This window comes from Pipra filicauda, unplaced genomic scaffold (assembly GCF_003945595.2).
Source record: "Pipra filicauda isolate LSUMZ 115617 unplaced genomic scaffold, ASM394559v2 scaffold3_size10097308_pilon, whole genome shotgun sequence".
Classification (NCBI taxonomy): domain Eukaryota; kingdom Metazoa; phylum Chordata; class Aves; order Passeriformes; family Pipridae; genus Pipra; species Pipra filicauda.
In genome coordinates this window covers 95,199-112,871 of record NW_024104532.1, presented here as the reverse complement: position 1 = coordinate 112,871, position 17,673 = coordinate 95,199, and positions in this window count along the sequence as shown.

Sequence of the window (17,673 nt, the reverse complement as noted above, 5' to 3'; positions counted from 1 at the left end):
CTCTGAATTCCATTTTTACTTTCCTGTCTTTCCCCCTGGTCAATGCTGCAATACTCCCAGCTTCCAACGGTGCCATCTCTGAGAGCTTTTGGTTGCTTTGTTTATACTTATATATATATATATTCTTGTCTTTCTGCTGCATGAATTGCTTCTTAAAGTCATGCAGAAATGTACCTATTTCAGCCTGCCCTGCCCCAGCACAGCCAGCAGCACACAGCTCGTGTGAATCAGCAGAGATCGGTGCAGACCTTGCTATGGCAACACTTCGGGGGGGCTTTGAAGGAACTTCTGTGAGTCCATGCTGGGTCTCGTATTGTCATTCAGGTCCCCTGGTGAACCTTTCAGTGACATTAAATGGCAATTATACATTAAAGAGCCGCATCCACCACGTTCTTTAATAGTTCTGAGAGGATCAGAGGCAGCTGACTGCTTAAGGAACAAGTACTGCCTGGTACTTTCTGATTTGCTCATCCATGTCTTTAAATACAGCTGATATTTTTGTTTTCACCTAAATTTAAACATTCTCTAATCCATGAGCAGGAGACTCTTAAAAGCAGCAACAGACAGAACATTTTGTCTTTTTTCAGGGATATGCCATATAAGATGAAACATCTTTTCTAAATAGTTGTCTAATGCACAGAGATGCCAGATACATTAGCAAGAAAGATGTAATTAAATGCTTAAAGCTGGTGAAAAGCATTACATGCTGATTAGAGAGATCACAGTTATGGTGGCCCTATGATTTCTGGAAAAAGTTCAGAACTTGACTAGTACTGATAAATATCTGCCTGCATAGATGGAGCAGAGGCTCTTACTCTGATAGCAGGGCACTTTGCTGCTGTCTGAGAAAATCAGAATAAAGGGCATCTGGTTTGAAGTAGAGAAGGTTGATGCTAGAAATTTTGCACTAGTCCTCTTGAGCTTTACAGTTCATTTCTCCACTGGCTCAAGCAAGCCCAGAGCTGATATTTCTCAGAGCATGCTGCAGGGCTTACAGTCCTTTCAAAACTCTGTGTGTACACTATATTCTTGGGTTAGGAAAACCTTCATGAGGAGCTTTTAAGTCTTGGTACACACTAGGTGCTAAGATTATATAGTTAAAATAGCAGTACATTTTCATTTCACAAAATACCTGGAAGCTTACTGTCTGGATGTAGATATAGAACACTGAGTAGCAGTGTGGAGCAGAAGAATGTCCCTTTGGTAACTCTTTTACTCTCCTCTCTTGTCCTGAAATCAGCTTGATTGCTGTTCTGGGGTAGGCGTAAAAGAAATGCCATCCAAAGAAGCAGAGCCAAGTGTTTGGTTTGGATGCTCAGGCAGAACGTGTCACATCTGAGCTCTGTTGCTCTAATTACTAGCTTTGTTCCCTCAACTTATGCATCTTTTGCAGCAAACAAATGACATGTCACTAATCATCCAGGCAGTGACAAGAGAGACCTGATACAGCTGTGCTCAGTGACTCGGGGGATGATGAATTCTCTCCTGAGGCTTGGTTGTTGATATTTCTCTTATTTTACTGAGGACAAGAGCAACTCTGATATTCCTCAGTGTGGACCCTTTCTTTGATTATGGTGTCTCAGGCAAGTGGCAGATACGACTCCCATTAGGGCTAATTAAAATCAATTAAATCATTCCAATAGAAGCTATAGAAGAATAGACTGGAGAAGAGAACCGAGAGTCTCTCAAAGAGCGAAGAATCTGGTGTGTAAGACTGAGGAGAAGCTCATGGAGCCGTTTTGCTACGTTTGGTACTAGCACTAAAGAGAGTATCACGGTGGTATCCGGGCAGAATCCTCCACTGCGCCCACTTCCCACTTCCTCGCACGCCTCGTTACGCACCATTCCTCAATACCATCTGCTGGGTCCCCCACAGGATGCCTTGCCACCAGCTGCTCAGCAGAAGGTAGGACAGCCCAAGAAACGAGGTCTCAGCCTGACCTTAATAAATGCTCCTATAGAACCCCAGTTTCCTCAAGAAAAATGGAGCTGACGACCCATTGATCCCGTACACCACCCTGAGATCCACAATAATTCCTCCCACAGACACCTCTCAGGATATTTCAAGTGCTCCATACTACTCACAGAGTTGAAGTGGGAGAAGGTAAACAGTCTATGAGCATCTAAAACCACACAGAGATGGGAGAAAAGCTAGAATTTGAGTTCTGCTTACATGTCACACTCAAGCATCAGGTACAAGAACCTCTACTAGGTGCTAACACCCATGCTCCTGGACTCTGAAAGTGGTTTCTCTGTGTTAGCGAGGTGCTTTGTAAAGGCTCATTACCTCTGCTGATAGACTATAAGAGCCTCTGCAGTGCCCCCACTAACATTGTGATACCACTTTTGTGTGTTCAGAGCCAGCATGGGTATCCCCTGTAACTGCACTGAGCTATGTAGATAGATTTTTCTTCATGATTTTGCTGGTAGAAAATACCTCATCTAGATTTTGGGGACTACATGGGGTTTGTTCACATCCTTCCTGGCAAGAAACTCCTCCTTTAACATTGACATCAACCTTCCTGTATGAAGAATCAAATGCACTTTCAGTCAGTTCTCTGCACCCATACTAAGAGTGGCCTTGGAGCTTCCAGGCTTACTAGAGGATCTCCATCTTTGCTGGCCTTTGGGAATAATCTGAAACACAAGCTCCCTTACCACCTCTTCAGGGCAGCAATCTGTAGGAGCAGGAGCTGCTATTAAGCATTTCTTTTTAAGAACTTGCACTGTGATTCTGGGACTGTGGAGTAGAATTTGACTGTACAATACACATTTCTGGTAGAAGAAACAGCCTTGTCAGAGAAGCCACTTTTTTAAGCAGAGTTCTGTGACTCCCAGCTGCACTTGTCAATGCTTTGCAACATATGGCTCAGGGTAATCAAAGAGGAAAACCTGGACAATTTTCTATTCAGCCACTTGCTACGTGGTCAGTATCCCATTCTCCAGAGATCAGGTCATGAAACATTCATCACCAAAGTCTTCGCAGCAGCCCCATTCACTGCAACACTAAGCAAATGATGTGTCCTTGTCCACCCTGTGTTTTAATGGACTGGCTATCTGAGTGCTTTTGATAAAAATCCCCTGGCCTAATTGAAGGGGTGAGTGAATCTGACACAAACACAGCCAAAGCCTTTTACATAGCCTTACTGTTCCCTGTGCAGTAACAAAAATAAAACCAGAAATTGGCTTTATTTATGAAGTATTTGGTCCCTCACAGCTGCCAGTAAATTGTTAAAAAAGTACCAGTGTTAACTGCAGAGTGCTGATAGTAGGATAAGGACCAGAACTTTAGTAACTATGAGTGAAGACACTTTGGGGCAGGCTTGTAATTTATTTCCACTTCTTTTCTGTCCTTTCAAACCTCTATGTACAAGGCAGAAAATCCTCCCTGAGAGTTGCTTCTGGTGCTAGACACCTGCTTATCCCAGATTCATCTGAGCCACTGAACCAGAAAAGTAGCTTTGGGGGTTATGCAGGATCTCCTACCTTTGGGCACAAAGAGACAGAGTTTGAAGTCCTCTATCACAAAACAAAACACATCTCCAGAAGGTAATTAACCCCTACAAATATTGGAACCTCCTTCTGAAAGCATTATCACTGCTGCCTATAAAGTCCAGGGGTACAACTCCCATCCCTGGTGTTTTGGTTTAATGTTTAAATAAGATAACAACAGATTGAAGTCTTTGGAATCATGTTCCTGCTTAGGGCAAATTTGAAATGATGAAAAGTGCTACTCTTCTACAAATCTGCTGAATGGACATATCCGTATGGATCATCCAGGCACAAAGTGTGCAGTCACCAAAAGTCTGTGCTTGTGTTTCTTCCAAATATTTTTTTCATGAGCTTCTATCCTTCCTCTGAGATTTGGAGTAAAATTCACTTTGCCTGTGTAATCAGGCAGGCAGGTTTCTGCAGAGGGAATGCATGGCTGCATTGCAGAAATGAAATCCGTTCACCTCATCGGGTCTGAGCACTCTGCAGCTGTGCCACCAGGTTGGATGAGAAACTGCTCTTTTCCTGGTCTGCTCCTCCAGTATGAACTCTGCTGCAAAGACCCTGGATTTACAACGTAAGAGTTTCTTCCCCCTCTCAGAGTGTTTTCATGTAAGGGGTTGGAGAAGCCTTCATTTCACCTCTGGGGGCTCCTGTATCATCACACTTCAAAACTTTTCTGTAATGAAGCCTGCAGAAAGAATCCAAGTGGCACGTTGCTGCTGGCTTTCTGACCTGAAATTGCAGCCTGAATCTGGCTGGGGGACTGTGGATTTCCCAATCCTGTTCCAATCCAACCCCTGCCTTCACCTCCAGCTCAGCCTTTCCTCACAGTGTGGAAATTAGCAGAGCAATTAGATAAAATGAAACACCTAGAAGCTGCCCCAGCACATTGGGGTGTTTTTTTTCACAGAATCACATGTAATGTCCTAGATTTTGCTGTCAAAACCCAGAATATTTCCATCAGGTTCTTGCTTTTTTCACTCATAGCTGCCAATAAACCAGTATGACCAGGGGTATGTGGTTGTCACAGGCATACAACCATAAGGAACACACAGAGAAACTAAATGGTACCTATCATGAACGGCAAATTTAATCCTGCAGTAGTATTATCCCATTAGACACCATCTAAATATTACAGTGATCAAAAAGAATTTTCCTTTTTGTTCAGCTATCCTTGTTTGCAGAAGAAAATACACTCCATAATTTTACTGGTCATTTTGATGGTAACAAGTACATTTGTCAGGACAGTAGGAGGAGACTTTATGCCCCGCCTGACAATTCTACAGAATAATTATCACCTTTGATTTCTGATGTAAACTGCTGCCATCACACATTTAAATGAGAAAAACCCAATACAACAACATGATAATGATTCGTTGGTCTTGATGGGAAACAAGTTCCTCTGTCACTTCTGTGTCTATTCTGTCCTTTCCTGGGCTAACAGGACCTGCATCTAATGTGACCCGGTGCATTAGTGTCATTCAGTGCTATCCTGTGTATAAACACAAGGGTAATGAAAATACTGTGGAAATTGTCCTGCATCATTTGCCATTCCTGACCCCTAAACACTCTAACTTGTCATTACAGCATTCAGGTGTAGCATCACACAGTAAAACCCAGTGCGATGGTTTTCTGATGGATTTACTGAGAAAGAAAAAATTCCCATTCCCATTCATTAGAGGGCGGCATCAAAGCCTGAAACTTCCACGCTGAAAATGCAAAATCCCATCTGTGCAAAGATTCAGTTTCACTCATACAGGTGCCCAGTGCTGTCACTGCCAGTTTGTGGAGGGCAGGTTCTTGCATGACAGTGCTCTGGTGGGGTTGGCAGCTCCTGCCATTAGTTCTACTATGAGGAACAAGGAGGAACACCCCAAATCTCACATCCATCCCTTCCATAACCTCATGTAAAAGACCACTCTTCTTTTTGTCAGCCAGCACTTTCACTCCCATCGTTGGGACTACGCCGTGGAGGCTTTCCTTGTTCAAGGAGAAAAAAAAAACATCTGAAGAAAATCCTGCCTTGACTGTGACCGTATGTCTACATAGCCAGGCGTGGCACATAAGATTAACCCCATCCAGCCATCTGTCTCTGCTCCAAAAGCCTCAGCCCCTGGGCTTTGGGAGAACAGCTCAGAGATGGGCTGGCTGCTGGTACCTGAAGGACTCGAGGCCATTACACCTTATGTTCCTGGACCCTCTGCTTCACCTGCCTCCCCAGCTGGGAAACACAGATGTAGCACTCACTCTCTACTCCTAGACAGAGGAAAACCTGGGCCAGATTTTCCAAAGAATTCCTGGCCAGACATTCGAGTGCTTAGCACCCACGAGTGGGCCTGAATTTCAAAAATACTCAAAGCCTGGCAGTTCCTTTCATAATGTTTCCAAAAACCTGCATGTACCCTTTTTGCACTCCACCACACACTTCCCTCCACGTGCCTGCATATTGGATGGGATCTGCAGCTCAGAGTTAAACAAACACTGTTTGTTAGTCAAGAAAAACAAATACTGGAAGGGAGCAAAGGTACGGAATAAAAAAAAATTAAAAAAAAATTGATCCAGTGTGCTCTCTTCAGGGTGCAACTACCTAGAAACCTGCACATGAACCTACGCACACTTCACACGGTGTCTCATCTTAAACGAAAATGGGAAGGAAGAATACAGTGAGTGCTGCATCCAGAGTGATAAAATGATTGCTCTGAAGAGCAACAAGTGGCACTTTTTGTTCTTATGCACCTAATCATCCACCTACGTGGGTTTTTCTTTTTTATGCACTCACCACCGAGTCCTCTGCTTGAACCCTGAAATGTGACAGAGCACCAGGATGTCGCCTGCTCCCATTCAGCAGTTCTCTACAGCAGGATGTGATCTTTATTTCTGCAAATTCCCAACGGCTTTTTAAACTGACTTTTTCTTGAAAGGATACAATAGAACCTCCGTGAAAATATAACATTCCAAATAATAATTAAAAAAAAAAGTTTAGGTTTTTAGTTAAAACACCCCTAACTCCCCAAGTCATTTCTTATTTCAAAATGTAAGATTAATATTACGATAAAACAATCAGGAAAATTACTTTAACAGTAAAAAGGCACACTTGGACCAACTGAAGCAATTCACATATCTGTGTTGAATTAACCAAATTGTTCATTTTGAAGAGTACTCACAAGAAGTTTGAATAAAGCTAACACCACCTACTCCAAAAGCAATCTGCATCCCAAAGAGCTGCTGCTTGCTTTGGTTTTGTTTGCTTATTTTTACTTTTTAAATGTCAGTAGGACAAAATAATATATGCTTTGTATGTTCAATGTATATTTGTTTTGTTTTGTTTTTTTTAAAAAGTGTTACTTAGTCTGTCAGTATACTAGGAAAGCAAAACTATTGTCTTCTGCTATGCTGCACTTCTGTCATACCACAAACATCTTTTAGAGTCTTATATTTACTGTCTCCGTGTATGTCATAAGCATTAGTAGAGTTTATTCCCCTAACAACCCTAAGCAATAGAAAAATATTATCTTCATTTTACACTTGAGGAACTAATGTCCACAGTAGATTGAGGGTTACCTGAAATATCCATGACCATGGATAGGCAGACTCTAAAGACTGCTCTTTTCAATCAGTATAAATAGTCAAAAATATTGCAAAAGTCAGTGAGTGATAGAGTTAATAACTTTGTCCTTTGTGGGATAAAGCATCGGGGAATTTGGCTTTTTCTAGCACTTTTTATGCCTAGACATCTCCTGCTGTATCCAAGATAAAAGAATCCAAGGACAGAACGCCTGTGGTGCAAGGACTGTGGAGGCAATTTCTGCAGCCAGCACACACTCAGGATGTTCTAGCTCTGCCTCGTGTATGAGAACTAGTTTCTACCAAGAGAGGAAATATCAGTCGAGACATTGGGATTATCTTGTGAAAACAGTGTCATGAGATTTTTAACTTCTGCCTGCCCAGTCAAGAGGGATGAGCTAAAGGGATCTGTATTTTACAACTCATCTAAGGAACATCACCTTTATTAGAGGAGCAGCCTCCCCAGCTGCTGCGTTGCAGTGTCATCCTTGATATGTTCTTCAGCCATGATGCAGGACAAACTCCCGACCTCCCAGCCCAGGGGCAATGGTACTACCAGCTCAGCTGAGCTCTCCTGTCGCTGCAATGATACTTCTGAAGGTGAAAGGCTAAATATCTCAGGAGTTTTTTCCCCTTTTGGGAAACTGTGACCTAATATAATATAGAGATACCGGTGATATGTATGATCAACCAAGGGCTGCTCACCTGCTGCTCTAGAAATAAAATGTTCTCTAGATCTGCAAATTCAAAAGCTCAGCGAATACCAGTTCGTCAGTGGAAAGATCATCTGCCATGCATGTTCACCCAGTCTGGCTACCCAAGTCATGCTGGCTTGCAAAAAGACTCTGCTTTATGATGATAATCTGAAGGCTGCAGCACTGCTGTCATTAGTTGCTATTGTTCTTGTGTAGCACGAGAACTCAGGAGATGAAAATTTACCTTATTTACACCAAGCAGCAAGTAAGAAAAAAAGCAATTTAATCTATTATTTGGGCTGGAAGGTGCCATAGCAGGCAAAGGGACAAGAATAGCCGGAGCTTGCAAAAGCAGATCTGAAGAACACATCAGGGAAATGATGAACAAATGACCACTCCAGAACTGGCTTTAACTGCACCTATTAAACCCTTCCTGGCACAACCATGAAAACCCAGTTTCATCACAGCTATTTTTAGGCAGCTCTCTGTCACCTGTTTGGAGTATTAAGCTTTTAATATAACAGGAGGCAGAGGTATGAACTTCTGAGAGTGGCTCCTCTGAGCCCACGGAAGGTCTACAATGGATTTGCTTCAGATAGAAGAGTTTGTTCCCTGTCTGGGAATGTCAATGGAAAGACTCACAGTAGGTTTTTTCGGATTGGGTTCTGGATGTTTTCCTAATTTTTTCAAACATAGAGGAAAAAACATCTCTGATAATCAGTTTAGTTTCTTTAACTCCTCATACCTTTCAAGAGCACTGTGGGGGAATCTGGTGAAGCTTTTAGGACAGTAAAAAACTGGCAAGTCAAACCCCAAATCTTTACAGAGAATATACAAATTAATACAGTTCTTGCTACTGAGATGAACACAGCAAGAGAAACTACAGAAGACGAGCTTGAAGAGGGTCATAAAAGAGAAACTTAGTCCAGAATTGTGTGGAAAGCTAGAAGGGGTGCCTGGAAATATCTCAAGAGGCCATGACAGAATCAATCCCTGATTACAGTGAGAAAAACTAAGTAAAACAGAAGAGCTTTAGAGTGCAAAGTAGACGTGCTTCTCGGTGTGCCCACCGTTTATAACACTGATTGTACCATTAGTCACATCTCCTTCTCCAGATGAACAAATATGGATGTATTTTGAAAGATGGGTTCAAAGAACATTGATGCATAAATCTCTCGGAAATGAAACACCCAGTGTTCTGGACAAAAAGAAACTCCCTCTCATCATGTTATTTTCTGTTTTTTAAGGTTGCTGATAGATTCAGAGACAGGACTTATGGCAAGGCATCTGGACTCCTCAAATGCTGTGTTAATGGAAGACAAGTGCCATACAAATCCTTTTTAACTCTCCAAGAAGACAAAGCAATTTGTTTTCTTACTGTCAACTTTTATTAGCAGATTAATTGAGTTTCAGTTAAAGAAGGTCATTAGGATGAAATGGAGAAATGAAGAAATGAATAGAATGCATTTCTGCTGGCAAGAAAGGCAGGAAGCAAACTGGGAGGAAGGTTAGAAGTGCTAAAAATATGCCAGAACAATGGATCATCCTTTCTCTGCAATTTTCCTTTCTTTTTCCCCCCGTTACATCTGCAGCATCTTCATAGAAATTTATTTATCTCCTTCAAGGAATAAACATGGTCTTACTCAGCTAACAACCACATCACGAGGAACTGTAAACCTAACAGAATTTAAAAATTCAGTTAATAACTACAAAATTGATATGTTCCCTAGAACATTTCCTCTGCTAGTTACTGCTAGGTCGTTGCTGCAGAGTTTTGGTAGAAGGCTGAACCATGGTATGAGACAATTCCGAAATCAACCACGTGCAAAAATAAGTATTTTGAAAAATAACTGAGTATCAAAGTATAGGACATTTATGGAAAAAAGTAACTAAAGGCTGTATAAAGAAAAACAGATTCAGGAGGACTGGAAGCTCAGAGTACAGAGAGAGGCTTATACAAGTCAATTACTTTTACAACTTTCCAGCCCAAAAGATGCTCAGTTTTGTTACATTGCCCTGGCACATCTAATGAAATCAACATTGAGCCAAAAGAGATTCAGAACACAAAATAAGAGACTGTTGCTTCATTGACACCTTTGGATCCTTTCCTATTTACTGTTATTTTTCTTCAGATATATTCTGTTCCCTTTATTTTCTCCAATATTTCTGTTAAAAGCTACCTTTCATAACAGACTGGTTTCAAGAGAGATTTTGTCCTTTCTAAAATGTCTACGCCCACTATTTAGGTCTATTCATGAGGGTCCAGGAAAGCTGGTAAGAGTACACATCTTTAAAATTCAGTTATTATGTGATGGACAAATAGTGTAAAAGCTATCTCCATGGCATCCGAGGGGCAAAGGCACCTCACTAGTTTGTTATTCATAAATGCTGCTAACAAAGTACATTTTTCTTTTTACATGCAAGTTTTTTTCTGCTAAACACCCTGGAGGTTTGTCATTAGCAATCTTGATATCTTTATTATTGCACAGCCTTTTTCTGCCTTGGCTTCAGAGCTCTAAATATGCAAGACTGAGTCCTCAGACAGACAAGATTCTCACAGACAAAAAGAGAGTTTTCTCTGCCTTAGAAGTTCAAGGATCTGGTCACTTGATCATAATGGGAAGTCTAAAATTTTAATTGTGCCAACTGACTATTAATGATGACCTGGAAGACAGTTTAATCCCAACAGAAATATCTGAAACTTATCTTATTTAGGGAAAATCTCTGCACATTAGAAGGAATCATTTCACAACACTTTTCTCATGCCTTACTGGTAAGGATCTCTCTTTAACAGTAGCTCCATCAGAAATCTCTGTGTTCCCGTTCGGAGTTCTGGGTCCATCACAGGGAGTTGTAATTCTCTGAATTAATAGATTTGTCAATCACAGTTGGACAGAATTATTATAAGCCTTGAGTCTGATCTCCTGTGTAACATCCCATAGACTGTTCTTGATTGTTCAGAGAATCAGAGAAATGCTGGCAGGAAGGCACCTCTGGAGGTGATCCAACCTTCTCCAACTATCACCATCACCAACACCAGATTGACTGTGACTATCTCTAGGTGAGTCCTTGAAAGCTTCAACAGTAAGAACTCAGTTTCTGTGTAAACTGCTCTAGTGCTACAACAACCTCTAGCAAATCAGTTTTCCTGATGCCCATTTCCTTAGCTGCAACACATGCTGACCCCTGTATAGCCTCCCACTGGGGAAGAGGTCCATTGTCTTGTTGAATTTTCAGTTTCTCTTGGTTCAGCCCTCAGGTTTCCCCAGTTCCCTCTAAAGTGATGCTCTATCACTTGGCCTATCAACACTGTGATCCCGTTTTTTGTTGTCCACAAGTTTCTCAAAGATGCCTTCTCTCATTGCTGGTGTCAATGTTGAACCCTGCTGGCTCCAGTGTGGCCCACAGAGAAACCCTCTCAATGGCAGCTGTAAACTAGAGGTTCAGGACACAGATTACCACTCATAGCTTGGAAACTGGCCCAACTACTGGGCTTTAAGAACCTGTTTGTACAACCCGTACACACCACTGTGTGATGGTAGACAAGCCACATAGAAGATTTTTCCCATTTAACAACACATATCTAGTCTATAGACAGTTGAAATCTCAAGGTAACATGGGTGGAATGAGCTTCTCTGTAGACATAATTACCCACAGTGATTATAGAAGGTGTTCAGGCAATTTACAGCAACTGAAAAATTTTATATGACTACTTTGGCCTTTGCCATAATCCTTCTATGCAATAAACAAAACACACTGCTTTTCAAGTCAATATTGTAGAAAAGAGACATGCCTAGACTTCTTTTCAGTATCATAGCTGGTAAAGAAAATAAATGAAAAACAGTTTTCTTGACTCTGTTCTTGGAGAAACACAGCTTGGATTTGATTTACTGCTATTCATGAGGGTCACACTGTGCTCCTATTTCATGCATATTTAAGTGGCTGTTAGCTTTTTGCAAAACATTCCCTGAACCTGCAAGTTTCATGAGTTTGTCCTGTAAGTGGATTATATTACATTTCTCAATCAGCTCAGTAAAGGCTGCAGTGCCAGGAAGCTTTTTCCTTACACCTCACGGTCCAAGTTCAGAGCTCTCAGATGCAGGGAAGCAGCAGGCATGTTTGCTCTCTGCACATTTGTATCAATTAACTCTTGCAGAAAATGGCTAACATTCACACACATTAATTGTTCATCACTTACAATGACTCTTCTGCTCTCCAAACCACCAGGGCTTCTTCAGGTTTTTTCCCAAGCTTAGTAGTGTGTGCAAGTTTGATTCCTCAAAAACAGTGCTCAGGAAAATGCACTTGTAGTGTTTGCGGGACTAAAAAAGAAAATAAAATATCCATGAACTGAGCTATTTTTCTCTCCAGAAGAAAAAAGCAGAGAGCATTGGAGGCAGTGCCAAACAGGGCTGCATGAGAAGCAGTGTTGGAAGGGCACCTGCTCTCAAAGGAAGGAAAGTGTCCCACAGAGAGGATGGTGATACATCAATAGACTATTACCTCCCTCTCAGCCTGTGGCATTTAAATGTCTCAGATTTGCTGCCTCCTTTATGGTTGGGGCTCTGCTGAGCTTATTACCAAATGCCAAGGAATTCCATCCTGAGAAGTGGGAGGGAAATACCAAGGGAAGAAGGGTGTCACTTGCTGCTGAGGTGAAGAGATGGTTTTCTGATCCATGAATACTTTTGATTGGGCAATATAGGCTTGTCATTTGGAAGCAGGTTAAGGGTTCAAAAAACACCATTTAAATCATACCCTAAGAGAGAGGACAGGCTGAAAGTAGGCGGGAAAAGATGGCGAGGACATTTGCCAAAACAAGGTATCAGAAGGAACAAATCTTGTTTATGCAAATACTATTATTTGAATAAGAATTTAGAGCTGGGATGTATCAATGTTAATCCTGTATTGCAGAAAGACAGAGCCCTGGAAGAAACCTCTCAAGCTTTGAGCACTGAAGTAAACGAGATGGATCCCCTGAGTTCCCAGGGCAAGTACTGGGGGAAATAAGATGAAGAAAGAAACTAGTCCTGCTCTCAAATGAGTTCCCCCTGTTCCCAGACAGAAGGAAGAATCCTGAGGAAGAATCCCAGAAAAAGAATTGCTGAGTTGTAGAGATGACAAGGGCAGCTGGAGACATTCCTAAATGGGCTTGCAAGACTGAAAAACTTACAAGGAATCCCTGAACCACAACAGCTTTGACATGTAGCTTGTTATAGAATATTCTAGTGTATGTAATAAGTTCTCTCTTTGTGAATCGATAGGCATTTTAACACTTCACAGAGTCAAGGAATTTCCCCTCCTGGCCACAGGGTTCAGCTGCACACATAGACACACTCCACACATAAGGCAGGAGGATTCCCAGAGCAGTCTCTCCAAATTTAAATCAAGTCCAAACTTATTAGCACATGTTTATCACCCTAGATTACTTTACCAACAGTACAATCTGCTTCTGCAATGCACAGTTTTGCCAGACAAAACTGCAGAAGGGTCACTGGGGCTGTTCAATTACTCCAAAGTGATGACACTCAACTGCTTCAGCACCAAGTACACAAAAATCTTCTGCTCTTACCTTTTCCCCTGGCACCCAGTACAACATCACTCCTGATTCACCACTTTGTAAATGCAGTTTTGTTTTGGAGGAGTTTTACTTCTATGGCTCACTTAAGAGGCTGCATATAGTGTAACAAATGCTGCCTTGATTCTTGCAATGGGTTTATGGTTACTGAGCTGTTCAGACAAATCAAGCTTTTAACCCCAGTGTCGTTTTTCTGAGAATATCCAAATTGAGAAGCAGTGCTGACAGGTTTGTGGTGTCCATTGCATTGAACCTGGGACCTGACTGTCTAAGTGACTTCTCCAGAGATGGGAAAGTTCCTATTTGCAAGCACCTACCAGAGTCACTGATGGGCTTTCTAAATACAGCAATGCACATCAAGGAACATGTACTTAACTTCACATCATAGCTGAATTCTGGCAATCTTCAGCTCAGTCACAAATGGAAGAATGACATCTTTACTTCAGGAAGCAGAAAACATCTGGGTGAGACAGCACCACTCACTTGAGCATACAAGTGGGTGTTGTGAAGAGACTGGAGATTCTGAATGTCCTCATGTTGCATTGTGTAAGCAGGGTAGAAATGTATTTGCTGTTTGGCTGTTTAATGATTATTAAAGTTCAAATGTCTTTGAAGTTAATTTGGGGACCCCTGAAGAAAAAAAAAGTTGTGTTTATCAACATAAATCAAATCCCAGTAAAACCTGTGATCTAAGCCATGGGTCACATTCTGCACAGATTTGATTGCTGTGTTGACTTTATCCCCTCTTTAGATAGGAGTCTATGGTAGGTAAAGCTCTCTTTACCAACTAGGAAATTTAAAAAAAAAAATAAACAAACAACATCCTGATGTTGAGAACTATTAGACTTCTGCCACTAAACAAATAAACCTTTCTTACCATCTTATTTGTTTCTCTTCTTTCTAGTCATTTCTGTTTCTGACAACTCAACATTACAGTACCTGAACATCCTCCATAAATGCATTAATTTGGTTTTTTGCCATAAGACTTTTCCCCTTCTGGGAACAGAGATAATGTTGAAATTATGTGAGGGGTCTTATTATAAAGTAATTATTTGTCTATTTTATGACTGCTTATTGCTTATTAAAAGCAAGGTCAGAGAATTACATGTTGTGTTTGTCATCGAAACCAGTAAAGCTGGAAGTAGTTTATAGATCCCACTGTGCAGTGGTTCTTAAATTCATTGTGTTAGATGTCCTAGCAAATCTGCTGGCATCTAGTAAGAGTCAATAATGATCAGTCAAGCCACTGGACTTCCCATCACAGGGTAAGTCATAATGGGTTGGTCACTGGATCAACTCTTAAGAACCTCACCTGGCACAATTGTTACTGCTCCACTGACATCAATTAAGCTGTACTAGTTTACACTGCTGCAAATTTGGCCCAATATATTCAAACTGTAACAAATTAAAATATACTGCAATTTGTTTTCTCTGCTAGAACGCAAAGAACTCCTACAGCTCCAGGGAAGGGCTGTGAATTCCCTTTGGCTTACATGAGGATTTCAGAGGAATGATGACTAAAGCGTGGAGATTTGCATTTCACATTGGCACAGGCCTGCCTTTTGTTTCCAGACAAATGTGGATTTAACAGTAGACACAAGGAATGCAAAACCATACATTAAAATACATGCCTTTTGGTTTGATCATCTGACCTTATCATGTGACACAAATCCTATAGACAACTACTGTTAGCAAACAACATTATTTACAACAGTAAGTACTGTGTTGCATACAGTGTCAAGTTTAGAAATACAGAGCAAGTTAAGTGTTTGAATGCTTCATTTGTTTTATACATCTTAGGCTGTTCTTACCATTAGGGATAGGAGTAGACAGTTTGCATGTCTCCTTTTTGTTTTGTATTAAAAAACACAATACAAACAGACGGCAGAACTGGCTATTTATATCAGCTCCATCGGAAGTGGTGACAGGTATAATTACAGAGGAGAAATTACAGGGCTTATTTCAGTGGCATTTCTCCTGCTGTTCCAGGGAAGATAAAAGATTGAAAGTGTTCCTGACATATCTCCAAAGTAAAGATGCCTCAGTGCACTGTTCAGGTTATTTTCAGGTTGATTAAAGTCTACCTTCTCCAGTCCTCAGTAGGGAATAGGCTGCATGGGGTTTGCCTGTTGGCTTTATCACCTCCAGGACACCAGTTCAAGCAAGCCTACAGCTTTTCTTTTTGTTAGGTTGCCCAATGCCAGGTGGGGAAGCCTTGTGCTGAACTCATCATACCATTTGCCCTGCCAATCTACTTGCTCTGGCCTCCGTCAATTATTTTGCCCATCCCATACAAGATGTGGCTCTGTATCAAGCAGGAGCCTCATGCCAAGCTAATTTCTGCTGAAGTTCCACAGGTTTGGCAGCTATTTCTGAGTTGCACCTGATCTCAGCCAGCTTCCCCAGCACTGGGACGGTGTTGTCTAGTATAAGAAACCCTTCAGATTCACACGAAGTTGCCAAAACTGGGTCAGACAAAGACCCATCATTTTCATTCTAATAGCACAAGGACAACAGACTATCTTGGCAGCAGTGAAGGCAGAGTAGAGTTACATGGTGTGAGCAGTGAATTGGATGACACCAGAGCTTGCTGTTTCAGGGCTGCTCTGCAGCAATTTCAGTATCTGGGAGTGCATCACTTCACAGCACTGAGACAGCTGCTCCCACAGCCACTGCTCCAAAAGCCTTTGTCAAGTGGCACACCATGCAAAGGTACCTGCCTGAAATTCAATAAAAACTTTACTCTTCCTCCCAGAAAAATCGAATACTGAGGAGAAAACATTTAAAAGGCTCTTAACAACAAGTCTAAAGAACGAGGAGCAAGAACAGAGAGCAACAATAGCTCAGTTGCTTCCCCTTGATTGGGCTGTTTGAAATAATGTTGGCCTGTTACCTAGCAACAAGGAGCTTATTGCTGGGCTAGTTACAACCTAATTCATATTTGTCATAATTTTGTAATCAGAACTGATCATAAATAAAGACTGAATGCAATTAACTGACTTATGTTTGCAATTAGAATCAATCTAAATCAGAGAAGGACATTACCAGCTCAGTCATCTGTTCTGACTGACTTATTCCCATTCTGATACTTCCTCTTGGATATTACCATATTGCCCCTTACTATGATCTCCAATTAGTGCTCTGAGCATATTCTTCAGCAAGAGACACTTCTAAACACAGGTGAAGGACAGCATTATAACCAGCTTTAGCTAGACTCTTGGTCAGCTCCATTCTCTTCTCCATTTCAAATATTTTTACTGTCAGCTCTCCCAGTCAATTCACAACATTTAAGTGAAATATTCAGTCTCCCCTTCCTACCTTGCATTTGTTGGTCGTGAGCATTAGAGCACCAGCTCTGTCACCACTGCCAAGCACAGAGCTCACAGAAGTGACAATGCTGAGTTACCTCAACACCTGCCCAAGTATCTCTGCCACGTAGCAGCTTCACTTGCTGTCACAAAATGCTTTGGTGGCACATGGGTGTAACGCTTACACAGCAGCTCTCCACAGCTGAGCTATCACACACACACAGGACTCATCTGGCAGCAGGGTGTCTACCACATAGCCTGGCAAACACAGCTGAGCAGGAAACTTCAAGGGTCTGAGGCTGCTTAATCAAGAGTTAGGATTAATGGGAAATCATCTTCAAATACAGAGAAGGGAGCTGCAGAGAACTTCTCTTGCTGCCCACAGATGAAGCAAAAAATTAGAGGCAGTGTGCAAGAAAAGATATTCGGACAGCAGAGCACTGGCAAAGGTGTGAGGACCACAGGGCACAGGAGCAGCACTTGAGAAGGCTGGGAAGTGGGGTAGGGATGGACTTAGTCACACTCAGCTGCCCAATTCCATATTCACCCAGCAAGGGAAGTCCTTTGATTGTTGCACACTCCATCCCCAGCCCATATCACTACCTGAGAGTTTTATTGAGCTAGCAGGTACATGAGGAGAGTGGTGGGATTGGGCACAGTCAATCTGCAAAGCAAAGCAGACCCCCCACCCCACAGACAACACTTTCCCTGAGTTGCTGCAGCAGCTGCCTATTCCAGGGACCAAACAGTCTCCTTGCACCTTCCCTGCTCCAGCTATGTGGATCTAAACAGGAGATGAGTCTGACCTTGTTACTCTTCACCTCCAGCCTTGGTCCTTTGTCGACCTTTTCATTACACAGAGAAAACTTGTTCATATTTAGGAAAAAAAAATAATCTTCAGAGCTGCTTCTCTGCAGTACAAGAATGATTTACAGAACAGCAAATTAATCTATCTACCCCTTATGGTCTAAGCATCTTGCCTTGTTCTCCCAGCATGACTGCAGAAATACTTAATTTTGAGAATTTCTTGCTC